This window comes from Acipenser ruthenus, chromosome 23 (assembly GCF_902713425.1).
Source record: "Acipenser ruthenus chromosome 23, fAciRut3.2 maternal haplotype, whole genome shotgun sequence".
NCBI lineage: Eukaryota > Metazoa > Chordata > Actinopteri > Acipenseriformes > Acipenseridae > Acipenser > Acipenser ruthenus.
The window spans coordinates 8,192,092-8,205,975 of NC_081211.1; positions in this window are offsets into that span (position 1 = coordinate 8,192,092).

The following is a 13,884-nucleotide window of genomic DNA, read 5'->3' on the forward strand; positions in this document are numbered from 1 at the left end:
CTACATGCAATGCATATGAAATGAGGTTTGCAAAAAATCAGGTTTCTACATCTGATCTATTTCCCACTGTGTGTCACTGAACACTTCTAAACTCTGTTTACTCCTAAATGAGCTTAACCAGCACCTTAAGGATGTGCCGTTTTGCACATGCATCTCTTTAGCCCAATGCATTATAACTACAAGCTGAACATGTTCTGTTGCACAACCTCTTGTCTAAATATAAGAAAACCTAAAACACAAGGTCATGGCTCAGTGCCAAATACTATGTGCGCTCTGCAGAGTGTGTAACAAGATAAGGATTGGATCTGAAGAAATAATGAAGATGTATACCAGTACTGAAGCAGCCCATGCTTTGTTTAGTTCTGTTTCCTATGTATTTCATTCACTGGAAGGCTCTGAGCACTGTGGAGAAGCAGCCCTCTTTGCCATGTTGGGCAGACCCTGGACTGTGACCTCTTCCCTTTGGCATTGTCACTTAAGTCATGCTGTGCCATCATGTTTTCTTTAATGGGTAACACTTTACATTAAGAGTCTCTAATTACTGTGTAGAAAATAAATAAATGTGTACTTACACATAATTCCAATGCTGTTTTGCAGAGCTACAATGTACTTCATGTGTACATCTTTTTGCACGATATTGTAAGTTCACAATTCCGTGGGGAAATGGTTAGGGTTAGGGTTATAGTGTGAAAAAATAAATGTAATGTAAAGTGTTACAATTTGTTCTATCTTCTCAAACTGTAAGAAACCCCAAACCAAACCAGTCACACTTGTGCTAAAAAAAAATCACTTGACTCTAAGGGTTCATTATCTATAAATGTGTGAAATATATATATATATATATATATATATCATACTTTTATTATATTCAACTATCGTTACTGATATGATTAATTTGTAATCTAAAAAAATGACCTATAAAAAATATATATTAATTTTTTTTTAAGTATTAATGTTTTGAAAAGTGCAGGTATACGGAAATCTTCAGAAGATAACATTGACAATGTATACAAAAAGAGTTGAAAGTAATTGTCTCAACAGTTGAAAGTTTCAATGCTGCAGAACGGCCAGGTGAATCAAAATGACGCTGCATTCCAGGTGCACAGCTTGATAGGAGGAAAACAGCCCCCTAGAATTAGAATTTCCGTTTAAATGTTCTTTCTTGCTCATATATTGTTACACAAACAGAATGCAAAATAAACCAAAACTAAAAAAAAAAAGAAGTTCAGTACACAGGTATGTTTCGGTGGAAATGAGTGATTAATCAGTATCTCCGATCTGTGCAGGTGTGAAACACGCTGTGAAACTTACCAGAACATGCTTGTTCTTTTACGAGAACAACTTCAATAACACCAGTACCCTCTTTGGGATTGATTTCTCAGTAAAGGACGGCCAGATTCTAGAAAGTGAGAAGAGAGGGGCGAGGTGTGCGTACAGTACAACAGACAGGAATAAAATCAATTTAAATTAATACATTACTTCATAAAAGAAATGAATGAATTCATACAAACTTTTTTATTAATGATGAACTACTAGTAATGTTTTTTTTTTGTATACTGAGCATCAAAAGAAATGTATCACTTATATTTGGATAAAATTCACTAGATGTGATCGAAAAATGACAAACTCTGTTTTAGAGCAGGTGCAGTGACTTTTTATTGTTCTGATTAACAATTGACATCATGAAGATGCTGCAAAGTGATCTGTCGATCTTGGGCAGGTGTTGTGACTCTTGGTCTCCCAGTTCGTGGCCTGTCATTGACAGAGTGTGTCTGGTTATGCCATCACGCCAGGTTTGATATAGCTGGCTGTGAGCACCCAAGACGGCGAGCCACAGTACGCTGCCCTAGTCCAGCCTCCAACATTCTGATGCACGAAGGCGCTGCTCTCTTGACAGATGTGGCATATTGTTTTTTTTTTCTGTGATTTTCTTTATTGCTTTTATTAAAGCTTGCAAATCAACAGCTGAAATCGCTCCATATCCAGTGTCCAATCAACTGTCTCACTAATTAGGTGATTAAGTTCCTATGCTTCAGTCATAGTCACTCAAGTTTGTCATGGTCAAGGATGTATGATCGAGTGATTAAAAAGAAACCAAAAACATTTTGTCAATGTCCATCATTTATATACCTTATTTTTTTCGGAAAATAATTGTGTTATAATTCTTTTAATGCTTGATATATATAAAATGCATATATAAAATGCTTATAAATGTTTAGTATAAATTACATTGTAGTTAAAGGGCCCTATTAACCATTTGTGAGTACTAGGCCTCCTAAATCTCTCTCTCAAAATAAAGAAGTAGTAAAGTTTATCGAAACTACAAAAATAGTAAGTAGTTTCAAATGTCCTCTGTAATCCTTAGCGTTCACTAGCCTTGTTATCATGCTTGCCATTAGGGTGATTGATTATGGGGCTCCAATGCTGTTCTTAGCATTTTCTCTAAATCTGCTTTTCTCTGTCTGAATTCTGCATAACACTGAGTAGACTTTCTCATTCCATTCAAAGTGGCTTTTCAACTTGGCTAGTCCCATATACTCTCTCTCTCTCTCTCTCTCTCTCTCTCTCTCTCTCTCTCTCTCTCTCTCTCTCTCTCTCTCTCTCTCTCTCAGTATACACACACACTGCTGTGAAAAGTCTTAGACATGTTTCATTTTTCTACTCTGATGCATTATGAGTATCAACAATTTAACCAAAGCCTCCAAGTGAAATAGCTTGCATCACTTGATTTTCAAGGTGTGGTATCTGAAGAATCATTAACAAGTACAGAGAATCATCTGTAATTGACAAACCCAGCACTGGAAGACCCAAAAAGCTGTCTAACAAGGATGAGCAAAACTTAAAGACAAAATCCTTAAGGAATAGAAAGAAGACAAGCGTTGAATTGACAACAGAACTGGCAGAAGGCACAGGTGTCGTTGTCCATCAGATCAACAGTACGAAGGTCACTCTTGAAATCAGGACTTAAAGGATGTGTTGCTGTAAGAATACCTCTTAAGAAAGGGGAACAAGACTAAAAGGCTAGAATATGCACAAGAACACAGAAATTAGACTATGGAACAATGGTCAAAGGTGCTTTGAGTAAATTGTTGATGCTCATAACGCATCAGAGTAGAAGAATGCAACATGTCTAGGACGTTTGTACAGCAGTGTATATATGTATAAGTCAATTATTGTTCAAATAAGCTTGGATTAGTCAAAATCCCTGATACTACAAATTTTGTACATGGTCCAAACCAAATTTAGCAGTCTCTTTTTGTAAATTACTTCTTGTAATACAATTTCACTTGCACTAATGTCCTGATAGTTCAGGTATCCGCTTGAGCTCACAGGGTGTCTGACCAGTAGGAGCTGCTGTAGTCAGATCACTCAGTCTAGCCTCCTTTGATCGCCCAAGGCGTATTTCTCATTTGTGACAAGTCATTTGATTAGAAACAGCGTTGCTCATTTTTACTAGATGACCGTAAGCTGTAGTGCTGTGTTTAAATTCAGAGAAATCCTTTCCCTGGTTTGCATGCAGCCTCTCACTTCTCTTTGAGGATTTGAGCGGCGTGGGGTTGAAGAGGGTTGTGGTTCATGTCAGTGCGGTGGATCCCAGCCCTCTCTGAGTGTGTGGGCCAGCGCTGAGGGCGAGTGAAAATGAAACATTCTGCAAAGAAACAGGCGTTACATGAGTCTGTGTCCCTCCCACATCTTTCTCTGTTGGGTTTCCAGTAAAAATGACATGATGTATCTGGCACTGATACAGCAATGAGCTGAACAGCCTGTATAATATGTGAATGTGCTTACTATCCCAGGATCAATCTTAATCAAAATATATCTTACTTTGTTACTTACTGCACTCATGGACATGTGGCAACTGCAAGATCGGCAGTAAAGAACTGACCACTTGGGGGGTGCGCTGGAAACAATGAATTTGTGAAAGATTTGCAATTAAAAAAACTGTCCATTTCAAGGGGAAGAAATTACCGATGCACACTCAGTGTTTGTTTTTACAGAAGCTACTAACTTGTGCGAACAAGGGACGAGTCTTGATGGGCCTTTTCTTGTTCCCAGACTTTTCTTATGCTCTTATATTCTCAAACATTGGCCAGACATTGGCCAGTAAATAGCTTCAAATTACATTCTTACATTGTAATGATGTTCCAATCATTCTCAGTTGTTCTTACAATTCAGGAGATCAAGACAAACGCCCCCCTATGTGTAGAAACATTCTTTTATTGGACAGAATGCAAAGACGGTAGACATTGAATACATGTGATATAAACAGACAACAGAAGCTCTTGTGCTGATGTACAATATTTGGCCTCTTGTCTGCTGGGCTTAGTGAGACAATCGTTGGTAGATATTTTTATGGCAATCGGAGAGCCCCACGATAGTCTGCAGGCAGCTGCACAGGCGGAAAAGGGAGACGTGGAGGGAGAGCGATGCTAGTAAAAGCATGATAGACCGGCTGTAAATTGGTTTATTGTACACAGTAATAAACATGATGTACCGCTGGAGCTTTTTACAACAGCTCCTGACTTTATTACAGACGATACCTTGCTCAGGCTTGCTTTCATAAACATGTCAAATATACATGAGTCCAGAAACAAATGAGGCAAGATATATTATGATTAAGAGCACAGATGATAGGATAATAAACAAATACAAATATCAAAGCTGAAACATGCCACATATCCAGGAGTGCAGAAACATGATTAGATTAGGATTAAGATCACATATGACATGATAAACAAATATTATGCCAACTAGAGGGTATATAATTATATATTTAAGCCTTTCATTTGATATATAATATATCCTGGAAGTGTATCTGGGTTGAGCACCATTTATAGACGCCTAACAAAGCTTGATCAGCCTTAATTAGGTTTTTTTTAGCAAGCACCAGTGCCATCTAGAGCACTGCTGTGTATTGCCAACAAAACAAAAGGAAACTTGAGCCAGATAACTAAGTCTGTAATTCTATAAAGTATTGGAGTCGCTGCCATAGGAGCCACTCAGAAGTGATTGCAAATATCAGCCCCTGTAATAGGGGTGATTGCACCCACCCATCATGCTCCTTACTGCACAGTGGCACACACCTCTCACTAATCTCATATACCACGCCATGTGACCACACATGTGTATACATTGCCAAGTTCAAGTTGTCATTTTTTGGCCCAGTCACTGTGCAGTATTTACATCAAACATGTGCTGGGTCTGCACCCTGCTACAAGTGGCATTTGTCTGCTGTTCAGATCAATTGAATGCACCCCCCTGACCTTTACAAGTCGTCAAAACAAAAGTGAATGTGCTTCTGGGTATTATGATATCTATAGCATTGGGAACCCACAGAGTTTCGGAACTCTGTCAAAGATTCCCCCACCTTCTCCACTTGCTGCTGGAGGTATAGATAGTACACGGAGCTGCTTCGGCCAGGATAGGATGATATATGTCAAAGTGTTACTGAACATCCTTTAGTGTTTACAACAAACACACGACTTACAGTTGCTGTCTCCTATGCTATATGTATTACTGAACTATCTTTTTCAGCATAATAATGATCTGTATTCATATACCCTGGGTCATAAATCTACTGAAGCATGAAAGCAAACAAATTATATCTCTAGTGAATATTTACACAGTAGTTACTTTGCAATCATGTGTAAGCACACATGTATTTACTATGTTATTATGCATAGTTACAATGTACTTAATGTGTACCAATATTGATATTTTGAGTCTTTGTAACCATGCATTCAACAGCAACCTCACACACATAAAATAATGGAAACACAGGATATTTTATTTTTTAGCAAAATAAGCTTTGTTTAATATAAAATAAATACATTATTACATTAATAAATATAGAATTCACTGTGTATTGTCTCCCATCTCTTTGTGCGAAAGGAAAGAATAGAAGACTTTTAACTTTGAAATCCAAAATGAGTTATTGTTCCTAATTTTGTAACATTATAGTTTTATTAAATTGTGTTCTGTAATTCCCATCTAATTACAAAAAATAAATAAATAAATAACGTTAAATCTTTTTTTTTTTTTTAAAGCAACATTCAATTTACATATAATTAAGCACAATAAGGTCAATACAGATTTATTTCTATGGTGAGTGACTGTACACATGAATGGGGTCCTAAATCATGGAATTAGGGGTAACAAAAAAAAAAATAGCCTATGAACATCCATCCATAAAAATGTTGTCAACCATTTCAGAATGTTTAGTTTAACTAAATGGCTGCACAACTAAAATCTTATTATTCTTTTCTAAATGTCCAGTGTATAGAAACGTTTCACAATCACTGTGCTTCATCAGCATCAGGTATAAGGCACACATGGGAAGAGGCAGGCAGATGCACAGCCAGAACATGCATGGCGTAATCCTCGCTGGGGCTTTTGCCGTCTAACGAGTCTCTCCAAAGAAGTTTTCTGATTTCTTTTCATCTTCATTCCTGAAGTTTAAAATAAACATATAGGCCTGCTCTGTTTAAAACCTACCTGTGCTTGTGTGGAGTACTGTTTCTTTAACACAAAGGACAAGTGAAGACAGCCCTGCATGTGGCAGGGCTGTCTTCACTTGCATTTGTCACACCAAGATATGCAAATAAAAATATCAAAGCAATCAGTGTTATGCTGAAAAAGATATTTCAGCGATATGTTTAGCACAGAAGACAGCAATGGTGAGTAGTGTGTTTGTTCTAACATTAAAGGATGCTCTGTAACATTTTCACAGAAGTACCAAAGAGCTCAGTTTAATGAAGTACTGATTGAGAATTTCCAAGGGGCTCATGGGAAGTAGAACATTCTAGTAAGAGCTCAGGGTTTCAAGAGCAAATTGCTTCAAAATGTCATTTGAATTGCTTTTTTTATTTACATCCTCCTTACTATTGTCTGGTGTTTGAATCAAACCATTCTGAGCGGTTCTGGATTCTGTTGCTCCAAGACTTCCATTCAAATCATGTGACAGTGTGACCTCCAGCCCCACCTCCCCCTGCCCCTCTATATAAATGTGGGTGGGTCACATGGTCACATGGTCACATGATTCCAATGGAATGAGGAATACTTTTTCAGTCACTGCATTTCTCTTGACAAGCTCTGAGCAACTCAAAGCCAGGCAAAGGCAGATTTTGAGGGAAGACTCTCTTTGAAAAGGTAATCCACTGTGATCCTCACCCCAGCTACATTGAAAGAACCATACTTGTAGATTTGAATCCACACATCCAAGTAAAAGGCATTGAATCTGTGAATCATCCTGCTGCTCCACTGCCCTCTCCACGTTGACGAAACCAGTGACGGGAACGGTGGGAGGCATGTGGTGGGAGCTTCAGTATTTCAGTATTTGCAGGCATTTTGAAAGCAGTTGTAGATCTGTTTACGAGAGCAATTGCTTTGGGGCTTCTGTCTCCATCCCTCCCTCATTCCACCCACTGTTCTCTGATGCAACCCTGTACAGCAGCTGCTAAGCTGCTGGATTTGCAAAGCTGAATACACTTCTAAAATGAATAAAAGGAGGAAAAATGTAACCTGACCAAGATAATTATGTTCACATAGTGCACCTGACATCAGAAACATATTTAATAATATATTTCTTTAAAGTGACGACTAGTTGACTTATTGCACTATTTTTGCTATAATTATTCTACTCTATAAAATAGAAGTCTTTGGGAGATGTAATATAATGGAGAGTATCTGTGGGAACGAGATTTGAGGGACATTTGGTGTCCCCTTAAAGGGGAGTCAATGGCAATGTGGTCTTAAATAGGGGGTGGTTAAACATTAGTCAATGGGAAAGTCCCCCTGTAGGTATCAAATAGATAACAAGTTTTTAATATTATTTTATATAATCCCACACAGTTCTGCATTGATAGAAAATGAATATTATTTGGGATATCTCAGCTCCTGGTTGCTCATTACAATCTTTTGTGTGATCTATTCAGGGATACTAAATTCTGCATTATGGAAAATGAAATGATAAATAGATCATGTATAAAAACAGTACCTGCAGTGAATGACAGTTCTGTAAAAGAGTACAATAAAAGTTAATGATGCGGAACAGATTATAGCATAGCTTACGGTATTTGTTGTTGTTTTAAATCTTCCATGAGGTATACCGAGCAGGTAAAGTGATTCATCTTTTCTACTAGATTACAGCGGTTTGTTCCCATAGAAGAGACATTTTTAAAAAAACCTAAGAGGACAGAGAAGAAGAAAGGCAAATTACTGAAAAGTGTCGGCCAGGTTCCCGTAGATCTCGGCGCGTGGAAATGCCTCTGAGCGCGTGCCGTAGGGCGTGGGTGTTGCTGAGAGTGAAAACACGGGCAGAGTCATAGCTGGAGAGGTACAGAGGCTAACCTGAACTGAAAGTACACCCTCTTAACACAGCCCCCTCCTGATCACCCGCCCCCTCGCCGATACGAAACCAAAACAAGATCTTCACAGCTCAAGCACTCTTCTCTAAAAACGCTTTCATGAAATGGCATTCATGTATTATGTTTAGGGGTTATTTCAGTTCAGTTTCACTTGTTTATTCCAAATTCTTTCATAAAAGGAAAATAAAATCAATGTCTTTGTATCTCATGAATCATTATGGGGAGAACCAAACTGTCACTTGGGGGGAAATTATTTAGTCATTTATTATTTATTTCTTAGCAGACACCCTTATCCAGAGCAACTTACACATTATTTTTACCTACAATTACCCATTTCTACAGTTGGGTTTTTACTGGAGCAATCTAGGTAAAGTACCTTGCTGAAGGGTACAGCAGCAGTGTCCCCCACCTGGGATTGAACCCACAACCCTCCGGTCAAGAGTCCAGAGCCCTAACCACTACTCCACACTGCTGCCCTATATCCTGAACACATGGTTTAAACAAACAAACTAAAAGCAGGCTCTCTGTATTTACTGAGTCTCAACTGGGATAGGACTGTAGAGATGCTATATCTTATTACCAAAGTTCTGAAGGCACAGAAACACTACAGATAGATTACATTAGCTGCTTTTGCTTATTTAGCAAAATATTATGATCTGTTACATCAAATGCTTTGGACAAGTCAAGAAGAAACTGATCCAGCATGCTGATTAATGTCCAAAGTGATGGAGGTGTCATTTGTTACTTTCATCGGGGCACTGCTGTCCTGATCTAAAACCAGACTGATAACCAGTAAGACGTGATTCTTTAATACAAAATACTCAGATGCTTGTCTTGTTTCTCCCACCTTTTAGGGAAGTACATACCAAGTCTGCACACAATTCTCTTTTTCAACCAAACCTCAAAAGCAGAATGAAATTTGTTGAGTTTTGAAGCTGAATGGAAACCCAGATTTGTATGTGTTAATTGAATGTAGCAGGTGTTTTTACTCATGGATTCGTTTGAATGGTACTTTATGAATATTAACAAATATTATGAATGCAGACTCTTTCCAGAACACACTTTGCCAGTAAAACCAGGATGTTGGCAGATTGGTCCGAGCCACATCCTGTTTCCTGTGAACTGCACTAATGGTGCCCTGAGCAATGAGGCAATTTGTCCGGTCATGTGTATATCCCAGCGAAGCAACGTTTAGTTTTATGCTGAAATGGCAAGTTTTTCATTTTTATTTGAATACTTTGTCCTTTTTCTTTCTGTCTGGATTCATGTGACTCACCAAACCCAAGTTGCAACCCAGGCATTGATGAGGGAAATTTAACAGACTGTCCCGGCTATTCTCAGTGCTGTGCTAGCCTCAGAACTAACCAAGGGTGATTTTGGAGCATCTGCAAGAACCAAATTCAATGTGTGCAACCCACAAGGAATATTTGTTTGTATCAGTCGAACAAGGCTGAACGCCTTTTGCCTTGCATGTTTGCCCCCCTATCATAAGATTGACCTCTGCACTCATCGAATGGAATATTGAGCTCTTCAAGCTTTTCCAAAATTGCATTTGACAAACTGAGACCAGTTGTTTCAGGCACTATCAGGAATGTTCTTTAATTTCTGGCTTTTCATCATCTGCAACAACTCTAATTATCACAGACACCTGTTCCTGATGGCTAACATCAGGGGTGCAGTCTAAAATGACTGAATAGCATTTTGACTCTTTCACTTGTGTCACTATTTTTTGAAGCAGTTTTTTGCTGACAAACAGTTCATCCTGAATAAAGAGAGCGTGTATTTCATACAATATCTCTATTCCTTTTCTGTTAATGTGTGTTGGTGTTTTATCTGTTAATGTGTGTTGGTGTTTTTGTTCAGTTTACATGGATCCTCTTTAAATAGCTGTTTTGTGGGTTGATTTTCCATATGTCTGATTTAACACTTTACACTTTAAGTCTTATTCTGTTGAGCAACCTATGATTAGTAGGACAAAACCTACTGACCGATGAATTCACACAAGAGTTTTCTTTTGGTGATTTCTCTTTTTTTTTTTTTTTTGGTCGCATTGCTTGAAGAGGTGGCTTCATCCCTTTCAGAATGACTGTAAAGTAAAATCAAGTTTGTATCTGCCCCCCTGCTGTTTTAAATCAAAAAGTGTTCATGTTTGGTGATTTGGCAGCCTAAAAAGGGTGACTGTGTAATTTCTTACACCTGTGCAATATTAAAAGGAAAGTGTTTCACAAGATGGGAAATCCCCGAATGGTGCTTTGGACTACAGTAAAAGACACAGTGAGTCAAACCCCAATCCCCAAGTGACTGTAGTGGCAGCACAGCGACATTTAGAGGCACCTTCACAGGCACAGAGTTGTGTTTAGGGAGGAGGATACTGTATAACCTTTAGAGAAATTAATACATAGACTTTGGAGTTCAAAGTGTGACACACAAAGCTGACTTAAAAGATTTTCAAGTTTCGGGTACAGCAGCACAGCTTTGTTTTCTTCCTTGTAATGCATGCAGTTATTGCTGTAACCGGCTGCCATCTTGCTTGCTGATCTTTGTAGTTTGCCATTTTAAGGTTTCTGCCTGTTCTTGAGAACTCATGTGACATTGTGACCTTTCACATGATTCCAGGTGTTTCATTTTTGCATCGTGTCTGTTTGTGTTACAATGATGAAAGAGCCTGTCTGATTGGCTGTACTGTTGTTGGATGCACAATCTTATGTACCAGGATATCCAATCAGAGGCCTGGATGAACAGTTCTGAATTTTAATGAGTGTCAATAGAGGTTCATGTGATGTAACTTTCTCTGAGAGCAACACATCCATAATAGTGCTGCTGTGTATGTAGACATGTCCTGGTTTGCAAATGTCCACAAAAGAACAAACTATGTGGGAATGCGGAGAACCAGCAACTAGTGTGTTTTAGTTTAAATAATCATGATTCTAAGATTTAAAAAAAAAATAATAACTTTGGTTATTGTGACCACTAACACAGGGTAACCTGCTTCACTAAGAAGTTCCAGAATCCAGACAGTGGAAAGGCCCATTTTATATAATTTAGAGAATAAAATATATATATATTAAAAGGTGTAAATTAACAGTTATAGTCTCCATCTTGCAAATAAGCTGTTTGTTTGATTCCTCTCAGGACATCTGCCCTTGTGCTTGCGACCCTGTGCCCAGTGTGTGTTGTACTGAATCATGTCACAAGAGCACCACTCACTTCTGTTTTACTCACAGAAGCTTTTCTGAGACCTACTTTTCTTTTACTGTTCCTCTGTCCAGTTTTAGGTACTGCAGAAAAAGGGAACTGTGGTTTCAGAATAGCATTTGTAAGAGGAAGAAGAGTGTTGAGCAATGAAGGAAAAAGTGAAGAGATGGAAAGAGGCCAGGAGGAGAGAGTGGCAGATATTTGCAGGGATGAGCTTTAGAAAACTGGGATCACTTAAACAAAATAACATGCCGTTCTTGAAATGCTCCTACCTTGTTTAAAAAACATTTACTGCCCAAAGAGGGAGCCTATCAAACTGAAAGCTGTTAGAACCCAATCCAGACTTGGATTCAAGGACGGAACTAACAAGGCCAAAAGCCACAAGGGCTAGTTGAGGTTGAGCCTGGAATCCTCAAGGCGGTGCTGAGGCTGGGAGGCAGGTAGTCAGTGTCAAGGTAAACAATCTTAGCCTGATTCCAGACCAGGGACATCCAAGACCAGACACCCAGACACAGGTCAGCATGCCAACCTTGAGGTTGAGGGCTTCAAGGCTGATACCATCCCTCCCTGACAGAAAAGTGTTCCCAAATAGGAGCATTGGCATGATTTTTTTTTTTTTTTTCCTAAAAGTGTCGTAATTGCTGTACCTCCAGAGATGAAAGGAATGAGAGGCTGGTGAACCAAACAAATTGTATTAAACATTCCAACCCTATTTATACTGCTTGTGTATTTCTTGTTTAACCTCATTTTAGAATTTCTCTCTCTTGCTCAATTGAACTCCATCTTGCTGGCACGCATGTGTGCTTGTGCTGTTTTCTTTGTTGCTACTTCCTGGTCTTGAGAAATCATTTGATATTGTGAAGTGTTTGTCCCTTATACAAGTTTACCCTGGTATTTTTGCACTTTTGCCTGCTTTTTCCATGGTAATACCATGTATTAACTATAATGTACCCTGGTTTACCATGTTCATTAATACACTTTACCATACCTCACTGTTCTTTACATTGTTTTGCTGTGCTTTACCATGCTTTCACTATGCTTTATTACGCTTTACTATGCTTTTACTGTGGTAAACTTTTATAAGGGGTTCATTAGAACAGAAATAAAAAAGAACCAAAAACATAATAAACAGGTGTACATTGTAAATACAATTATGTTAAATGCAAATTTACCGTGGCAAACTTTTATAAGGAGTGTTTGTTTTTGTTTCTTTATAAAATACTGTAAAATTGTGCAAGATGTGTTAAAACTCATTCATCAGTTGCTGTGACTTCTCCTGACCTGCCTTTCTGTTGGTGGTTTTGTCACAATGCTCCAACATGCTGTTTAGGTATGTCAATTTATTGCACTCTGTTAATACTAGTCATTTAAAACACTACCCATTTAAAAATGGCATATTCATATAAATGTCCTTTTACTCTGGCAGAGACATGACTAAGCTCCCTGAGGGTAGTCTATTTAAGTCGTGTAATTATAGATTTTCCCGAACCCAGAAGGCACTTACTGGCACACAGTTAAAAAGTTTCTTAGTCAACCTTGTCAGGTTGGAAACTTTTAAAATTGACATTTTACTCCAATTCTGTTTTACTGACATTTTTTCACTCCACACACATGTGTCTGACCTTCATAAAGTGAATCCCAGAATGTTTTAGAAAGATTTTAAAATCCCCACCACTAATACTCTTTTAATTGCCCACCTATATTGTGCATTTCAAACACGTTTTCTTCTCCGTAAAAGTCTGTGGCAGTTAAATGTTAGGTACATATTTTTATTTTTTTTAATTTTTAGTCTCTAACTTTTTATGATGTTTCCAATGTCTTTTTTATTAGTAAGTGCCAGCACCATCTAGTGCACAGCTAGTGTATTGACAGAAAAACAAAAGGAAACTTCTTTCCCACAGAACTCGGGAAAGCACCTTGTAAAATAAATAAATAAGAAATAAATAATAATAATAATAATAATAATAATAATAATAATAATAATAATAATAATAAAATACAGACGACAGTATTGGAGTAATTGCCATTTAGAAGCACTTAGAATGATTAAAAAAAGATAAATAAAATTAAATTTCAATTTACTTCATTTATATTACTCTATTTAAAAAAATAAAATAAAACATGATATGCTAAACAATCTAGCCAAGACCCCAAACCTAAGCACTTCCTGTCCTGTAGGTCACGTTGTCAGTGTGCAGGTAAGCCACTACACATGAATTTGTCACATGGGTATGGTACCAGTAAGAAACAATGGGATGAAAACTAAAATATTTGCAGATCCCGAATTAAAGGGACAAAAGATCTTCAACACAAGAAAAGGGAG